Raw genomic sequence first — 18,562 nt, 5'->3', positions numbered from 1 at the left:
TAATAAACTAAACAAGTAAACACACCCACACTTGTAGGGTTACAACTTTATTTCCTTTCTATAAGACATGTGTTAAGACACTGTCGTGCACGCCTTAAACAAATAAAAATCACTGCTTGGTTGCACTATTTGGTAGCACACAAAAGTAGGGTCGAATCATTAGGGACACAACCTAAAAGTCAATGCTTTTCACATAAGGCACATTCTAGTCATAAAATAGAAAATGTTAAAAAGTGATTTTGTTTATTCATTAAACTAAAAATAGCAGTGAAAATAAACTAAATAAAATTCAATAAATAAAAGCGGATTCAGTTCTGTTGCGACTTTTCTAATAATGCAATCAACATTGACCTGGTTATTCAAAATGATTTTTTTATCTAAACTGGTACCGAAAACTATTAACAAGCTCTAGTAAGTTCTCTTTTACCTTGTTAAATTAACCAAAACAAACTCTTCAGTTAATCTTAACTTTTTACTAACTTAATTAAACAATCAAATTAGAAAAGTTGCATTATGATTTGTGTAAAATTCTCAACAATATTTAATACTTCTCACAAGCTCAGAATCGTAAAAATATGAAATTTCAGTTAGTTTATATCAGAATTAAAGCCCAACACGGGAACCAAATACTTGTTATTTATTACCAATTGATTAGAACAATTACAGATTCCTTTAATTGATTAACTACAATGATTTAATCCTAAATTAGGTGATCAGGCTAAAAAGAATCAAAATCAATCATTCACTAAGCAGAAAATTGAAAAATCTAGATAGAATTACAAATCAAAAACCAAATGATTAATTACATGAAAAATACCGATCTGTGCAGAACTAAAATCTTAGATTTTAGCCAGACGTGACTAAAATCAAATCTAGAACAATGAAAAGAGAAATTAAATGACTAATCTTACTAAACTAATTGATTGAGATGATCCACAGTCGTTAGATCTTTAGGAATTGATGAAAAGTGCAGAAATCGCCTCCGAAAATCATTTTTTCGTCGTCTGATAACGTATATAGTTTAAATTGAGCATATAGGAGGTATTTATATACGAACCATCAACAAAAAACATGAAAACGTGAAAAATACGATCATATTTTTTGAAAAAAAACACGATCGTTTTGATAGTGTTTTTTTTCTCAGAAGTTCCGAATTCTCTGCTAAATGAAGTGCGTTGCTATATCTGACATAAAACTCAAAAACACAATCGTGTTTTATGGAGAAACACAATTGTGTAAGTCCTTCAAGGTCCCAAAACTTGATTTTTATCTTGGAAAAGTTGTGAAGATAAAACACGATAAAAACATGATCGCATGTCCAAAAACACGATTGTGTAAACTAAAAAAATGCACGTTTCGGACACGTACTCTTTAGTTTCAGCAAATCTAACACAGGTTCTAGTTTCCTCAGGTATTTTAGATCCATTAAGCTCCAAATATGCATCGAAGCTGCTTCCAAATCCCCGCTCCACTTGAAATATTTGAAAACGACATAAAAACATGGGGAATTCTGACGATACACATGGGCTGAACATTACTTAAACTAATGCATATGAAATAACATAAAATTTGATGCAAAATGTTAATAAAAACTACGCTAAAAGATACATAAAAGGACATCTATCAACGGGTAAACACTTTTACACTCAAATATACACTTTTAGTTCTAAAAGTATTTTAAGTTAAAATCTGTGGAACTCACCAACAATTTTTCTTGATGTATCTTTAAAAACATGTATTCTCAGGAACTTAAAGAGCTGGAGTTTCACACTCTCAAATGTTATGGATCTTTTATTTCGCACTTTTGATTTGCATATGTGTTAAGGCAACTGCTTTTTAAATTTGAAGTCATGCTATGATGTATGTTGGGTTTTATTTCAAAAAATAGTTTCATAAACAAGAAAAATATGGCAACGGAAGACTTTAATTTTTTGAAATAACATAAACATTTTATACCCACCAAGGATCTTCTTGTAAGTTATAGAAAGATTAAACACCAACCAAAGGAAGGATGAAGAAATAACAACCTTTGTAGTTCTTTGGGTCCTCTTGGGTGGCTTGGAAGTTGATGAAGAATGTGGAACCTTTGAGACACCAACAATGACTCAACTTGATGTAGATGCTAGTATAAAACTCTTAAACCCTTAAGCTTGAAGTTCATAACCAAAGTATGAACTTCAAGAGAGTTAATACAAGTAACTTCTAACCTTCTAACACTTTTACAAGAGAAGAGTGAGAGAGATAAAAGAGATTTCGGCCATTTCATCATCCACTAGCCTTAAGCAAGCCCCTTATTTATATGCATAAAGTGAAGGTATTAACCATTAAATACTCCCACTTTAGACAAGCTTGTCCCCTAAAGCATACTTGTCTTCCCATGCTTTTAAGGCATGCCTTCTTTTCATTATTATATGCAAAAGCCTATGACTTCCATCATAGAAGCATGCCCACGGTTTTTCATAATTGGTAAATTTTATAAACTCTTTTATAAAATATAAACCTTAACTCTTTGGTAAAAGACAAAAGGATTCAACTAGTCCAAAAGTTTGTACATGACTGATTAATTCATACATTATGAAATAATATGTTACTTGCTAATGAAAATTAATTATTTCCTAGAAATAAATAATTTCCAATTTAATTATAAGAGTTTTATTGAATATTTATTAAAATCAATTTCTAATAAATAATCAATTGTATCAAGTTGTTGTTAGTGTGACCCATTAGTATCATATGTTATTTAGCAATATCACTTTAATATGACTCTTGAGCATACTATATCTTTCAATCTCCCACTTGTGCAAGACTCATATTAGACTGATATAGACAGTGGTGAATGTTTAGCAACATTTCACTTCCCCTAAGACCATACAAATGTTTTTTCCATTCTATCAACGCGCAATTCCAAAAAAGCTCAAAGCTACAATTGGTGTATAAGGTAAGTTTATCAGTTATCCCTTTGCTACAGACATCATGTTGAACATGAGATTCAGATCGCGATCAATCTCATTAGTCGTTCAACTTTTGGTAAGGTGCCTTAGATGTCTAACTCTCAACACATACGAGGAACAAATCCCATCTTGACTACATAAGCCTCTTGCATAGTTCACACCATACCTGAAAATGGATTTTATAACTACCCGGTTAAGGAACAACATTTGACCATATCGAAGCATAGTACTCCCTACACTCAAGTCCGACTATGTATCTCAGGTGTTAAGGATACAAAGATAATACCTTTTAATCAAGTATCATTCATAACAACGATCCATGAGATGATCTTGATGCGGGTCAGTTCAGTACTAGTTCTCTGACAAGTACCTATCAAACTTGGTTACAACCACTTGCCTACTTTCATCTAGTGAGAGTCAACCAATCCAATTCATATTAGTCTTAATTCATAATTGCTCCCACAATTATAACTGACTATGGACTTTTAGAATAATAACATTATTCATGGATTAAACATGTTAATATAGAACACAACAAGTATTAATGTGATGACTATATCCCCATATATCATAACATTATCTAATAGTTGTTATAATGTTCCAATATCCAAATACTAAATCCAAATCAAAAATCCATTTCTAGAATAATAAAGTCTTATAGCTGAAGTGTGACCATTCATACTTAGCTCAAAAGAATGACTTTATTAATGGATATGTCAAAATTTAATTTGTGTGAATTCTGTGAATACTATCATCTCCAAACTTAACTTTACTGCAGGTATAGTTAAATATCTTGGAGAATATGATTGGTGTTCTTTCGTGACATATAGTCTCTTAGCTTGATTAAGTATACTCTCGAAGTCACAAAGATTTCTATGTGATCCTTGAATGACATTAATCAACATAGTTTTTCAATGATCCCATTCATCCAATCATATTTGAATTCAACTTCTAAAGTAGTGTATTCTTATTCTATAGTAGATTGTGTCATTATGTTTTGCTTGGACCTTATTCCAACAAAACTTATCCTTCATTCCATAATTAAGTCAAAATCCAATTATAATTCATAATTATTTATATATGTTTAGAAATTAACATCTTGTGTAGCTCTTTCCATAAAGATCCTTTCTAAAAATATTGTCTCATATACATTCTCTTAGTTCTTCTAAAGTACTCTTAGAATGCTCTCTTAGTCATCTAGTGACTTAACCATGTATTCAATTGGTATCCTATGCCATGCTTACAACATGATCAAATACCATGTCCTGTCCATAATATGGCGTAATGATGAATTCATTTTCCAAGCAAATAGAATATAAATCATTTCATCTAGTTCAAGCCTATGAGTTATGTACTTTTGAGGGTAGCTCAAAATGATGCCATATGACAATGCCAAGAATTCTCTAAAATAATCTTGTGTCTTGATCCCTTTCAAGATATTGCCAATATATGTGTAAGGACATAAAACTTTTAACATTCATTTTATGTATCCCTTATAGATTTTACATTCCAAGAATGTATCTTCTCCTTCCTAAGTCTTTCATTTTAGAAACACTTTCCGAGTCAAGGTGAAAACGACCTTGCTTAGTCAGAATGTGATTTCAAATTATTAAGTATGTCTCATTAATACAAGATTAGGAATTTCACTATGCTCCCACTAGTTCTTAGTAAACACACATGTTCTATTCATTTCGATATAAAAACATGCCTTGTGGTTTTGTATATAATGATGATTATAACATTTAGATGTTTGCTTTATATCCACAAGTGGATCTCAAGCTCTACACATTTTGTTAGAATAACATGGATTAAGAAAACCTCAAGGATAATCTATATATATATATATCTTCTAGTAGATGTCTATTAAGAAAAGCGGTCTTTCCGGAAATCTATTTACTATATCTCATATTAAGAATATGAATTTATAGTAAATAATATCCTTATTGATCTAGTCAAAGCTACTTGTGAAAAAGGTTTGATCACAGTCATTGTCATGAGTATGATGAGGACCATAGTCAATGATATGAGTATGAGAAAATCCTTTTATAACAAGTCTTACTTTAAATGTGTATGATTATCCATGTAATTTATTCTTTCTAGAAGAATCATTTTCTCCTTCTAGCCTTGCTATAGGGATAAATCTTAATCAAGCCCATACTTGATTCTTATACATGGATTACATCTCATGTTCATGACGCTAAGTCATTTATCAGATTCAAGATCTGACATAGCATCTTGGTATTTGATGGATTTTCCAGAAAACATCAATAAAAGTTCATCAATGAGAGATTCCATAACTCTCAAGTCATAGATGATTTCTACCATTAATGCGAACAATTTGTGTTTGTGAATAGCTATTATTCAAGTTTAAAAATCCTTGTTAAAACCAGTGTCAACTAATTTCTACATAAGGTTATGGTTCTTGAGCTGCTTCAAGTTCCATGTACCTCCCACTTGCTTTGTCATTAGAAGCTTGCTTTCTAGTAACTTAGCTTTCACAAGAATAAGAGAACTTATTCTTGGTGGGTTTGCATATGATAATCTAAGCCACATTTAGAGTATTATACAAATATGTATTTAGTAGATTATGGGTTTAGAAGCTTTGCTCCAACATCGGCTTCAAATCCACAAAACATTAAGTAAGATGAGGATGGATCCATTCCATACTAAATCTTATAAAGTGTTTAATCTACTTATTAGTTGGTATTTGTATTCAAGATACAATTAATAGTGATTGAAGTATTATCCCAAAGAGATTAAAGGAGGATATATTTCTACCGATTAGAAAGTAAATCATACCAAGTAAGATTTAATTCATCATTTATTATCATTAAGGCCTTAGATGGTTCTTACAGGTTTGCATCTCAACTTTTGAAACCTTCAACAAGATTTCACAATTATGCTTTATCACGTAAAATATAATTAAAACTACTATAGTTGTTAATAAAGTTGATTTGGTATCTTGTGCTTAATCTCAGACTTTCATTAGAAAGGAAGTCATACAGCAAAGTGTATAGTTCTTTAATTAATTTTCTCTACACTTTAGTGAAAATATCAATAGGAATCCTTTACATATAAATAAGGTTCACATATGTCAAATAAACTATATTATTTGCCTTCAAAGATCCTTTTCTTGAAGTTGGAATATGTGAATGCCATTTATATAATAAAGATAACAATGTCAAAGATGAGTTTGATTTAAAACAAGTTTAAGTCAAAACTGCTTGTATATAGAACTTTATTTTGTTTATAAAAATGTTAATATTTACTTTACAATTCTATTAAGAGATCTAGTCTCATAAAAAGAAGTTAATTATTTCTGAATATGAATATTATCGTTATGACAAACGATTAAGTAAATGATCAAACATTTGAATAAAATAACTGAGACATAAATTTAGACATGCTAAATTAAAACATACATTCTTCCAAAACAAATATTGTTTTACATTACAAGTAATTTATGTTCTAAGCATAAATAATAAACTAAACTCCAAGAGTGTAGTTCCAACTTGAATGTGCTCAGCTGGTTACTCTTCAATAAATATTTCTACGCCATTTACACATATTAGATTAACATTTAAGTACCAAGTACCTAAGTGTTATATGAAAAGAATGAGTTCTATCTAGTAGATACTAGAAGTACTAGTCTCTTCTAGACTTTATTTCTAAATAAGAGGAGTAAATCCTTTTCCAGTGTCCAGTTTCTTCACAAAAGAAACAATATCCATCTATGTGAGCTTTAGTAGATTTCTTGGGCTTAAAGGTGTTCAGTCTATAAAACATGGGCCTCTTGGATCACACATGGTGATTCTTTTAGCCTTGCATTATTCCAATGTTTAACCTAGCTTTAAATGAAATATCACTGTATTTATTGGAATATTGCTTGACCTGTTATATCATCAGATATATGTTTAAATTATCCAAGACGTTCTAGAAGTCCTGAATAACAATTCCTAGCTTGATGTTAGAAACATCTTTAGCGTCACAATGATGCCTTTACTATGTATTATGTTCAGGTTCATTGCTCAAAGAAAAATAGTTTAGGACTAGGACCTTTAAGTGTATACAATTTCATATCTCTCACGAGATTGTCTCTTATGACATGAACCCATTCATTGAAGTTGTATCTAGTGAATGTTATTGTTTTATTAAGTCATTAAAGAAAATGACAATTCATGATAATGAGAATGGATTATATAACTACAAAATTTTTTAACAAAATTCATTTAGTATTTTCAATATTTAATCTTTAATAATTAATACCCTTTTAGTTTCCAAAAACATTAATTATCAAAGTCTAGGATCCAAGTTGCAAAACAAATAAATGGTTAAGTATCCTTTATCCCATCCATTTGAATTCAACCCAGTAGATATCGATTATCAATTATATATTACTATATGCTTCCTAGATTTATGGGATCGCTAATAACAAATTTAATTAGACATGTTTGATCCCATCTACGCCTCAGAACTCTCTTGCTTAGGTATCCTTTATCACAAAAGATTTCCGATCAAATCATCCAATTTGAATTACTTGTGTAATCGGCCTATAACTTGGTTATAGAAATCGCGAAAACACCCCGACCATCAAAAGATAATACTAAGCGGTTAGGTATCCTTTATCCCACTAGTGCATACAAGAGATGTGCGAGTGTTCTTCAAAAGGATTGCATAGATTTGAGGTTTGTGTAAAGGGTCTTTTATATGTTTTATAATTCTAGTTTAAAAACATATGATATCATGGTTATTACATGCATATAATGAACCATGGTATCAATTTTTAAAAGAAAATCACTTTTAAAGGTTCCATATAAAAAGCTAGTTTTTATATAATTTGACGCAATTCAATTTTAATAACCGATATTAAATTTGAGTGCATTTGAACATTTTATATCTTTAATAAAACTTCATTTTATTACTTATATATTTGGAGTTTGTATAAGTTACAAAAATCACCATTTTAAAACTTATAATCGAGTATTTCAAAATTTGCCGTTATTAACGATTTTATAAAACTGGGTTTTATTTTTTAAAATAATAACTTGTTACATCTTATGTCCAATTTTGAAACAAACTCCATGTGATGTTTATTTTGTCCAAAATTATTTTTGCTCGTGAAAAACTAATTTATCAACCACACAAAATAATTGCATAAAATAAACAACACAAACATGCATAAAAAGATATGTGCATAAACATAACCAACTAATGACATTTTTTTTTGTGAGCCAACACAAAAAAAATGTCAAATTCATTCCTAAAGGGACATTTAAAGGGACAAAAAATCTTCATGTAATGTTGTTGAAGTAGCTCCCACTTGAGTAAACACCAATTGCTTGCAAAAGATAGGAAAAACTTCTTGAAGGCTAAAATTCAGCAACTGTCGCTAAAAGTCCAACAGCCCTTTGTAAATAGCATTAGCGACACTTTTCAGAAAATGTCACTGAAATTTCTGCACACATTTTAGACTTGAAAATTGCTGTTTTGTCTTCAAAAATGCTTGAAACTTCATTTCTTGTTACATTTTTGTACAAATAAATTATTCCTAGAAACTAATCTATTGCTTTACAAAAATAAACAAGAAAACTGATCTATTTAATTTATTACATACCATATGAATAAATAAATTATTACAACCAATTTTATAAAACAACCAACACAACAACACAACAAACACAATGATCATTGGCTAGTTTATGCACATCATATACAACAATATACACATAAAACAACCTTTGTTTTTCTAAGACAACTTTAAATGACAAAAGATGCATGAAACTTTTATCACATAAAAAAATAACAATTATAAAGTTGTCATAGAAAATATGTATGAACTTATTTTTATACAAAAACAAGTTATCCATATTCTCCAAAAACTAAGATTTCCAAAAATCAAAAAATCTAACCAAACTTGCAAGATAGCTCTGATACCAATTGTTGGGTTTTATTTCAAAAAAATAGTTTCATAAACAAGAAAAATATGGCAACGAAAGACTTTAATTTTTTGAAATAACATAAACATTTTATACCCACCAAGGATCTTCTTGCAAGTTATAGAAAGATTAAACACCAACCAAAGGAAGGATGAAGAAATAACAACCTTTGTAGTTCTTTGAGTCCTCTTGGGAGGCTTGGAAGTTGATGAAGAATGTGGAACCTTTGAGAACCAACAATGACTCAACTTCATGTAGATGCTAGTCCAAAAATCTTAAACCCTTAAGCTTGAAGTTAATATCCAAAGTAAGAGCTTCAAGAGAGTTAATACAAGTAACTTCTAACCTTCTAAAACTTTTACAAGAGAAGAGTGAGAGAGATAAGATAGATTTCGGTCATTTCATCAAGCATGAGAATGAATCCACTAGCCTTAAGCAAGCCCCTTATTTATATGCATAAAGTGAAGGTATTAACCATTAGATACTTCCACTTTAGACAAGCTTGTCCCCTAAAGCATACTTGTCTCCCCATGCTTTTAAGGCATGCCTTCTTTTCATTATTATATGCAAAATCCCATGACTTCCATTATAGAAGCATGCCCACGGTTTTTCATAATAAAAAGAAGTCAAACTTGGTAAATTTTATACACTCTTTTATAAAATATAAACCTTAACTTTTTGGTAAAAGATAAAAGGATTCAACTAGTCCAAAAGTTTGTACATGACTTATTAATTCATACATTATGAAATAATATGTTACTTGTTAATGAAAATTAATTATTTCCTAGAAATAAATAATTTCCAATTTAATTATAAGAGTTTTATTGAATATTTATTAAAATCAATTTCTAATAAATAATCAATTGTATCAAGTTGTTGTTAGTGTGACCCATTAGTATCATATGTTATTTAGCAATATCACATTAATATGACTCTTGAGCATACTAGATCTTTCAATGTACTGGATGATGTAATACTTATTTTATAATATTAGAAGTTGTAATATTATATTATTTTATATTGTTCAATGTATGCTTTGACTGTGATCTATTCTCGACATCGCTCTCCCAACGTTTCCGATGCCGGCCGGGGTATCACAGAGTGGCGGTGTGGTATGCCCTGAAATCACAAAGAACTTGAAATTAAACTGGAATTCTTGGTTAAAAGTAAAGAGAAATGAGGGTGGAGAAGCACAAACTTCACCAGTGATTGTCGAATTTGTCATCAGAAAATCAATTTTGTCGGGGTAAACTAGCCCTCGATGCGGTGTTGTGGAGTGTTGGTGATAATCGATGAGGAAAAGCTCTCTATGTAGTTGAAGGGTTTTAACAGACACAAACTTTAACAACGACATGTTGTAGTAAATAAAGGGAAAGTATCGCGGTCGTTTTTTTAGAGTATTAGCGGCGACAAAGTTGCCAGTATTGTTGTCGCCGCAAATGTTGTTGTATGAGAACTTAAACTGAAACGTTGGATATAGGTTTGTGATCAACGGATGTGATGCTTCCTAAAACCATCACATGGATCGCGGTTACCAATATTACCATTACTGGCGCCACTAAGCTAATAGCGGCGACACCATTAATATTGTCGTCGCTGCTAACAATGGTAGTTCTTGTAGTGTGAAAATGTACATAAAACCATAAAATGACGAAGGAAATACGAGAGAGGCTTAGAGTGCACAAAGAGAAACGAGTAAAACACACACATAATATGTCATCCCTATAGAGATTATAATTGATACTAGAAGTGATAATTTGTATTCATAGATACATATGCCTTATATAGGCTAATTGTATAATTGAGTCATCCTTATATACAAGAGAATGAATAGCAACTAAACTAGGCATTTGACAATACTCTTGACTAAGTATTTACAATGTGATTTAATCTCTTTATTTGTGTGTGTGTCTAATGGATCAGATAGTCCCTTATCCTTAATACGCCCCCGCAAGATGGTGGATACGTCGAAGACACCAATCTTGGACCTGTTGCGGAGGAATGGAGCACGTGATAGAGGCTTGGTGAGCATATTAGCCAATTGATCTGGTGAGTGGACATGATGAACACGAAGGAGGCCAGCAGAAACTTGTTCCCGAACAAAGTGGTAGTCAAGTGCCACATGTTTCATCCGTGAATGGTAGACTGGATTAGCACACACATATGTCACACCTATGTTATCACAAAACAGAGTAGGAATGTTTTTAATGGTAATTCCAAGTTCATTCAGTAAATTCTTTAACCAACTAAGTTCGGCTGATGCATTGGCTAGAGCTTTGTATTCCGCTTCAGTTGAGGAGCGCGAGACCGAATTTTGTCTTGTAGATTTCCAGGAGACAATATTGGATCCTAGATATAATATATAAGCTGTAGTTGACCTACCTGCATCATTAACACCACCCCAATTGGAATCGGAGAAAGCCGTGAGTGTGATAGGAGAATGGCAATTGAGGAATAACCCATAGTGAATGGTACCTTTGAGGTACCGTAGAAGACGTTTGAGGGCTTTCCAATGAGATTGGCGATGTGCATGCATAAACTGGGATAATTTGTTTATGGCATAGGATATGTCCGGGCGAGTGAAGGCTAGATATTAAAGGGAGTGTACAAGTTGTCGATAAGGAGTAGCATCAATTGTAGGAGTGGAGTCAAGGAAAGTAAGAGAATCAGAGGTGCTAAGAGGGGTAGTGACGTCTATCGCACCATCCATATGGAATTGAGTGAGAATGTCTTGAATGTGGCGATATTGAGAGAGGAATAGGCCAGAAGAGGTAGGGATCACCTCAAAACCAAGAAAATGATGAAGTTGACCAAGATCTTTTAGAGAAAATTTGGCACTTAGGGCTAAGATAAACTGAGACATGAATTCAGGGGTGTTTCCAGTGAGAACAATATCGTCTACGTACACCAGGAAGTAACATATGATGCCATTGGAATTGTATATAAACAGGGAGGCATCAGCCAAGGATTTCCGAAATCCAAACTGAAGAATAAAGGAGGCTAACTTGGTGTACCAGGCTCTAGGAGCCTGTTTGAGGCCATATATGGACTTTTTGAGTTTGCAGACGTGGTTAGGAAATTATGGGTGAGTGTAACCAGGTGGTTGAGTCATGAACACTTCTTCATGAAGTGTTCCTTGAAGAAAAGCATTGTTTATGTCAAGTTAACGGAGCGGCCAATCATTAGAAAGGGCATGGAGAGTATTGTGTGAATGGTAACAGGTTTGGTAACGGGACTAAGGTGTCAAAATAATCCTTACCGTATTGTTGGTGAAAGCCTTTGGCTACTAAGCGGGCTTTGTATTTATCAATTGACCCATCAGGTTCACGTTTGATTCTAAAGACCCATTTGCAGTCAATAGGATGATGAGATTTCGTAGGGACCAGCTCCCATGTTTGGTTATGGATAAGGGCATTGAACTTTGCCTCCATAGCTTGGCGTCATTGTGGATCTTTTTGAGCTTGGGTGTGGGTGGTAGGTTCAAGTGTATTGGGAATTGGGTGAAGTGTAGTGGTGTTAATGAAGTTAGGGTTGTAATATTTGTTGTTGCGTTTGCGGTTTCGATGAGATGGTAAGGGGCTGGAGGGTGGAGTTTGTGGTGGAGAGGGGCTGAATTGGGTTGTCGGTGTGGATGGAGGTGAGGATAATGGCGAATCGGGTGTGGGTGAAGAGGGTGAGGCTTCTGCTGATTAAGGAGAGGATGGTGCTGAATTTTCAGGCAAGGTGGTTGGTGTGGTGGCTGTGGAGGATGACAGTAGGAATGGGTATAGTGGTTTGTAAAAATCGGGTAGTAGTGGGTGTGTAGGTGGTGGAGGGTGCTGGTCCAACAAATTCATCAGATGTGGGAAGTGTGACAGCTTCGGTAGAAAGAGTGTCATAAGGGAAAGTGTGTTCAACAAATTCCACATGACGGGAGTGATAAAGTTTATGGGAGGTTGGATCATAGCATTTATAAGCTGATTTTGATGGAGAGTAATCGAGGAAGATGCACTTGGTGGAACGAGGGTCAAGTTTAGTGGTGGCATAAGGGCGGAGCCATGGAAAGCACATACAACCAAAGGGTTTTAGTTTGGTATAGGTGGGTAGGGAATTGTATAATTTTTGGTAGGGAGACATGTTGTTGAGTATGGAGGTAGGAAGTCGGTTTATTTGCTAGACATCGGTTTGGAATGCATGAGACCAAAAGGAAAGAGGTAGACGAGCATGATGGAGTAGAGATAAACCAGTCTCAACAATATGACAATGTCGCCTCTCTGCAACTCCGTTTTATTCAGGTGTGTGAGGTGGAGTTGTACAGTGAGACATTCCCTGTTCTTGAAGATATCGGGTGAGGGCTACATACTCACCACCATTATCTGTGCAAAGAGAGACAAGAGAGGTGTTGTGATATTTTTCAGCGAAGGTTTTGAACTGAGGAAATAATTCAGAGACATCAGATTTACGTTTCATGTGATATAACCATGTGTACTTTGTGTAAAAATCAACAAAAATGACATAATAGCTATAACCATCATTTGACTTTTGGACAGGACCCCAGACATCAGAGTACACAAGTTCAAGTGGTTTGGAAACAGAAAATGAATTACTACCAAATGGTAGTTTATGACTTTTATTAATGGAACATGTATCACAATGAAAAAAAGTAGTAGACACTTTATTGGACTCTAATTTTAAGCTTTGGATAAGATGCTTAAAGACTTTGATTGATGGATGACCCAACTTGTGATGCCATGAATGAAGTGAGTCATGGGAAGTTGTGAGAGTGTTTATTTGAGGAAGCTGCCGAAGAGATCTAATTGCAGCATAGTAGATGTCATTGACGTTCACCCCCGCATTAGACACACCCCCGTGCGTAGATCCTTGACAACAAAATGATATGGAAAGAATTCAACAGACAAACGGTTAGTTTTGCAGAGTTTGGTTACTGAAACAAGATTAGTACGTAATTTTGGAACAAAGAGAACATTGTTTAACTTTAGGGAACGAGTATGAGTAGGGAGAGATGTTTGACCAGTATGGGACATTGGAAGACTCGTACCATTGCCTAGCACTATTTCATCGGGCCCTCCATATTCCGATAGGGTGTGAAAAGAAGCAGGATTGGTTGCCACATAATGAGAAGCCCCGATGTCAAACATCCATGGAGGTGTTGGTGAAGTCGATCCAGCAACAGTGGTGTTGACTATCGGATATGAGGCTGAGATGGTGATGTTGTTTTCCCTGAGAAATCTTGCTAGTTTCCTGAAATCCTTGGTGTTGTGACCTGGGATGTTATAGTATTGACAGTAAGAAGAATTTCTATTACCACGATTTGAGAAAGTATTGCCAATAGGTGCAGATTGAAATAGATTTCCTGAAAAGCGAGATCCAGAGTTGTTGAAACTGTTGAATGAGAGATTGTATGAGTTCTGTTTTGGATGTGGTGCGATTCTGAAATTTTTGGGTGTTGTTGACTGTGGCTATAATCGGTGAGGATGAGGTGTCTTTTAACGTTCTGTAACGTCCCAAAAATCATTACCAAAATTTTTTGTTTTTAAATATAATACTTATAAAACCATTTACTGAAAAACAACATCATTATCATTTCAAGTCATCAACCATAACCACATGTATCAAAAATCATAAGAGAAAGTAGTAATAATGTCAGAGTACAAATCCCATGGATCTTAAAATGTGGAAATCCGCTGCTACCGTGCCGGCTCCTTCCCCTTCGACGAAGAGGTACCTGAAACCAAAACTGAAAACCGTAAGCACAAAGCTTAGTGAGTTCCCCCATCATACCACATACCAACAACATACATACTGCCGGGAGATTCTGGGTGTTGGGTTTTTGAGCATTCTAACACTCCTAAGCGTACATGCAACCCTAAATACCTTGGATCTATGTTTTCTCTATTATACATGAAAATATGAATATTCCAAGGTATTACCCTATCTAGCATACAATCCTTGATACTTGGGTAATATAACAAGTTAGAATACATATCTTTTAATGAAGCTTGAAGTCTTGAACTTTAAGAGCTTAGCCCCAATAGTGTGGAAGCCTCAAGTGGAATCACAAATCACCAAAACACCTTGGAAAACCTTTAGAGAATATGGATACTTGGCTCACACTTATGAAATCGGTTATTGCCCTCTTTAGTGTATCCACACTAGCCACTAGCCTTAATTTCATGAACCATAAGACCCTTTATATAGTGTGGAGGATTAGGTTTAAACCCTAATACCCATGACCTTTCATTTCCTAGGATCTATGGGTTAAAGCTCCATGGACTATCCATGAAGACTTAGCCCAACCTAAATGAACTTGGCTTACTACACATATATATCTAAGAGTCCATATTTAATTAGTTCCTTTTGATCACTTAATTAATTATAAATTAATTCTTGATCAATACTAATTAAATAATATGATTATATATTAATATATTAGAACTTATAATATATTAATATAAATCATAAATATACTATTCTCAAAAGACTATCCATATAAATTGTGCCGGTGAAGTGCAACCCAAATGGACCATGCCGGGTCGGGTCAAGTACATACCAAATATAGTTATGGACTTAGATATTAATCCAACAGTCTCCCACTTGGATAAGTCTAAAACTATTATTGAGTATGACTTCAAAAATCAACTGGCAATCGTAGCTCTTAAAGCCGCTGTCGAACTCTGATCTTGTCAACGAACTCTGACCTTTGTCAATGACTTGTCCATTAGATAAGGGATCATATATTTCTCCATTCTAGATATCATATGGACTGAGACATGGATTATCAATCATTCTCTCTGTCCATTTGTTGTTTCCCGATTTCCGATTTATGATGACTGACTGATTGAACAAATCAAATCAGTCCTGGCTTGGCCAAGCACTCACATGTGTCATCACTAAATCATCGAGGGGCCCACAGATATCGCTTTTATCCTGAAGGTAAAAGGAATGGATAAACTTCGACTCATATGGCTTGTTCTACTACTTGTTGAATCATACACAAAGGCATGTTTTATAACATCGAGTTACCGAATGCGTTTTCGTGCAATCAATGTACAACCAACTCATAGTAACAACTCATATCTCTAGGTTTGAAGAATATAAGATATTATCGTCTCATGATCACTCGTGATAAAATCCATGAAGTGATTCAAATGAGCGCGGGTTGAATCCAATACTCAGAACTTATGAGCACTCATGAGTGTTGTAGCACAACTTTGTCCACCAACTTGGACCTCTACAAGCCAACCCATGACAGTCTTGATTCATATCTACTTCCAACATATGACCGACTGTGGATGGTTTGAATAACTTAGTCATTCCGGAAGAATAACCTAGTTATTATGGAAGTCAAAACATGCAAAGTGAAACACAAGAATAAATGAATCAAATATGGTATCAAACCCTATGAATATAAATAGACCACTTTTATTTATCACAATACTGATTACTCATTATTCATTGTTTCGGTTTTATCAACTTTATACCTGAATTAAAAACACTAGTTGTCCCATGCTCCAAGCATGTACACTATGTTTTTCTAAACAATAGCTTTTCCATACACCAAGTATGCACTCTATGTTTGTCTATGATCCTTTTCTTTTGTGAACTAGATCAATTGAACATAATTTTAATGATTCTCTTTTCACACTCCCAAATCCTTGTCGTAAATGTAAGAATATCTAACATTTATCGAAATCTGTTTAGATTTTAAACTTATATGCATTGTTCCTCTTGTAATGATTATGCACAAAGCCATGAAGACTTGGCAACAATCATTACGGAGTATTCCAATGGAGAGCAATTCCATGGAAACGATGTCTCAAATTCAAAGCGCATTGCTTTGAACATGCTTCTTGCATTAAGTTTCTTTAACCTTACACAGATTGCTTCCACGTATGAAGACAACTCTATATTCCCATTTTGACTACCACTTCTGAACAAGCGTTGCCTCTTTTCAGACAATGTCAATATGGTCCTTCCAATATTAACAGTATACTTCCCACTGTCCTTGAGCAACCAATCTTTGGTAAACCTTAGATTGTCCTCGACAATTGCTTAATCACTTTAGTCATATCCAATTCTAGACATTGTTCCCCTTAATGCCCCAATGCATTTGGAAAATTCAGAAAGGATAAATATTATAGCACATGTAATCGATCTTGTACCCAAAGTAAATGGGACACGATTCATGATGTTTCACATAAAGACATGGTTCTAGACCAATCTTTTTCCATAATAATTTTTTGTTTGCCATATTCTCAAAATTTGACTATGAAAAGGGATGCCGTAATCATAATCGAATTTTGAGAACGCAATATATAGAATTTTCTTAAGTTGAACCAATCCAACATGAAATTCATATATATATTCTTGACTAAAGCTGATTAAAATCTCAATATAAGCTCTTTAGAATGATTATATACTCAATCTAAGCTTTTTAGAATTGAAATGAAGTATAATTTCCTCTCCCTTAATTATAGCAAAACAACTTTTTCAACCCCTGCAACCTCACGAATTGAAACTTTTGTTTTCTATAATTAACATTGCTAACTTGCAATACTTATCATAATTATCATGCTCCCACTAACATGATGATTATTAGCATAACACTTATGCTCCCACTAGCTTTGACATGTATCCAGAAAACAGCTGGACCTCTAGAAGTCAATACTTTATTGACATTCTTACCAAAGTTCAGATTTCTGATACTAGATTGCTTTGATAAGACTTTATCAAAATCATACACCTTATCTTAGATAGATCACAGGTGTGTCTAAACAATTTCAGAACTATGAAAAGGGATGCCATAATTATAGTCTCAATTGTTTAGACCTTTTGCCATTTCTCATAAGTCCATGTTAGTGTGCCGGTTAACCACGCACGCTCCACTAACGACTTTGAGAACTGCAAATATCACAATTGCTATCTACTTAAAATCTACTTAGTGAAAGAATTTCCTCACCATCAATTTCATGAATCGGAGAGAAACCTTATGACACTTAGATTTTATGGTGTATGTGTTCTTATCCATGTGAATTTGTCAAACCATAATCACAAGACTAGGTTAGTGACAAATCCTAACTCATATGGATTGAACTTGTGCAATCTTAACTTCTTGCCACCTGGCAGCTCAAGGGCCTGCCATTGCTTCCAAGTAGCTATGCAAACAATTGAGAACATGTAGAACTCAAATGTATAGCCAACTTAACTGGAATGGGCACAGAAATGTCAACACGATAGGTTATAAATCTTTAGTTGTGTGCTAGTGATGAAATAAAGGTTTTATTCTTGATTACTTCTTGAAACCCTTTCAGGATCTTTTACACTCCCACTGTCTCCTTGACCTATAAGACTTTCTTGCCAAATATTCAAGAGATAGTGTGGATTCTAATCACAAAAAACACTTAACACAATTGGCCTAAGTTGCTCTCTGTTTTATCCAAAACATCACAACTTACCAAATTCAAATGTACAAGAGTAGAAAACCTTTTACTCTTACATTTCACTAGTGTTAATAAACCTTCTTTAAGATGTGTCACTCAAGTTACATTTGTGGTGGGCTTGATCAGTGCACAAGAATGTGTACTCGATCCCTTAGTCCTTTACTTGACTCATACATCCATGTGAACAAGTAATTAGTCTTAATTTTTCAATGCTTGAAAGTTCTCATTCATCATA

Source organism: Lactuca virosa, chromosome 4 (genome assembly GCF_052849685.1).
Source record: "Lactuca virosa cultivar CGN04683 chromosome 4, Lactuca_virosa_CGN04683_v6, whole genome shotgun sequence".
NCBI classification, from domain to species: Eukaryota; Viridiplantae; Streptophyta; class Magnoliopsida; order Asterales; family Asteraceae; genus Lactuca; species Lactuca virosa.
Note: the sequence above shows the minus strand (reverse complement) of the source record.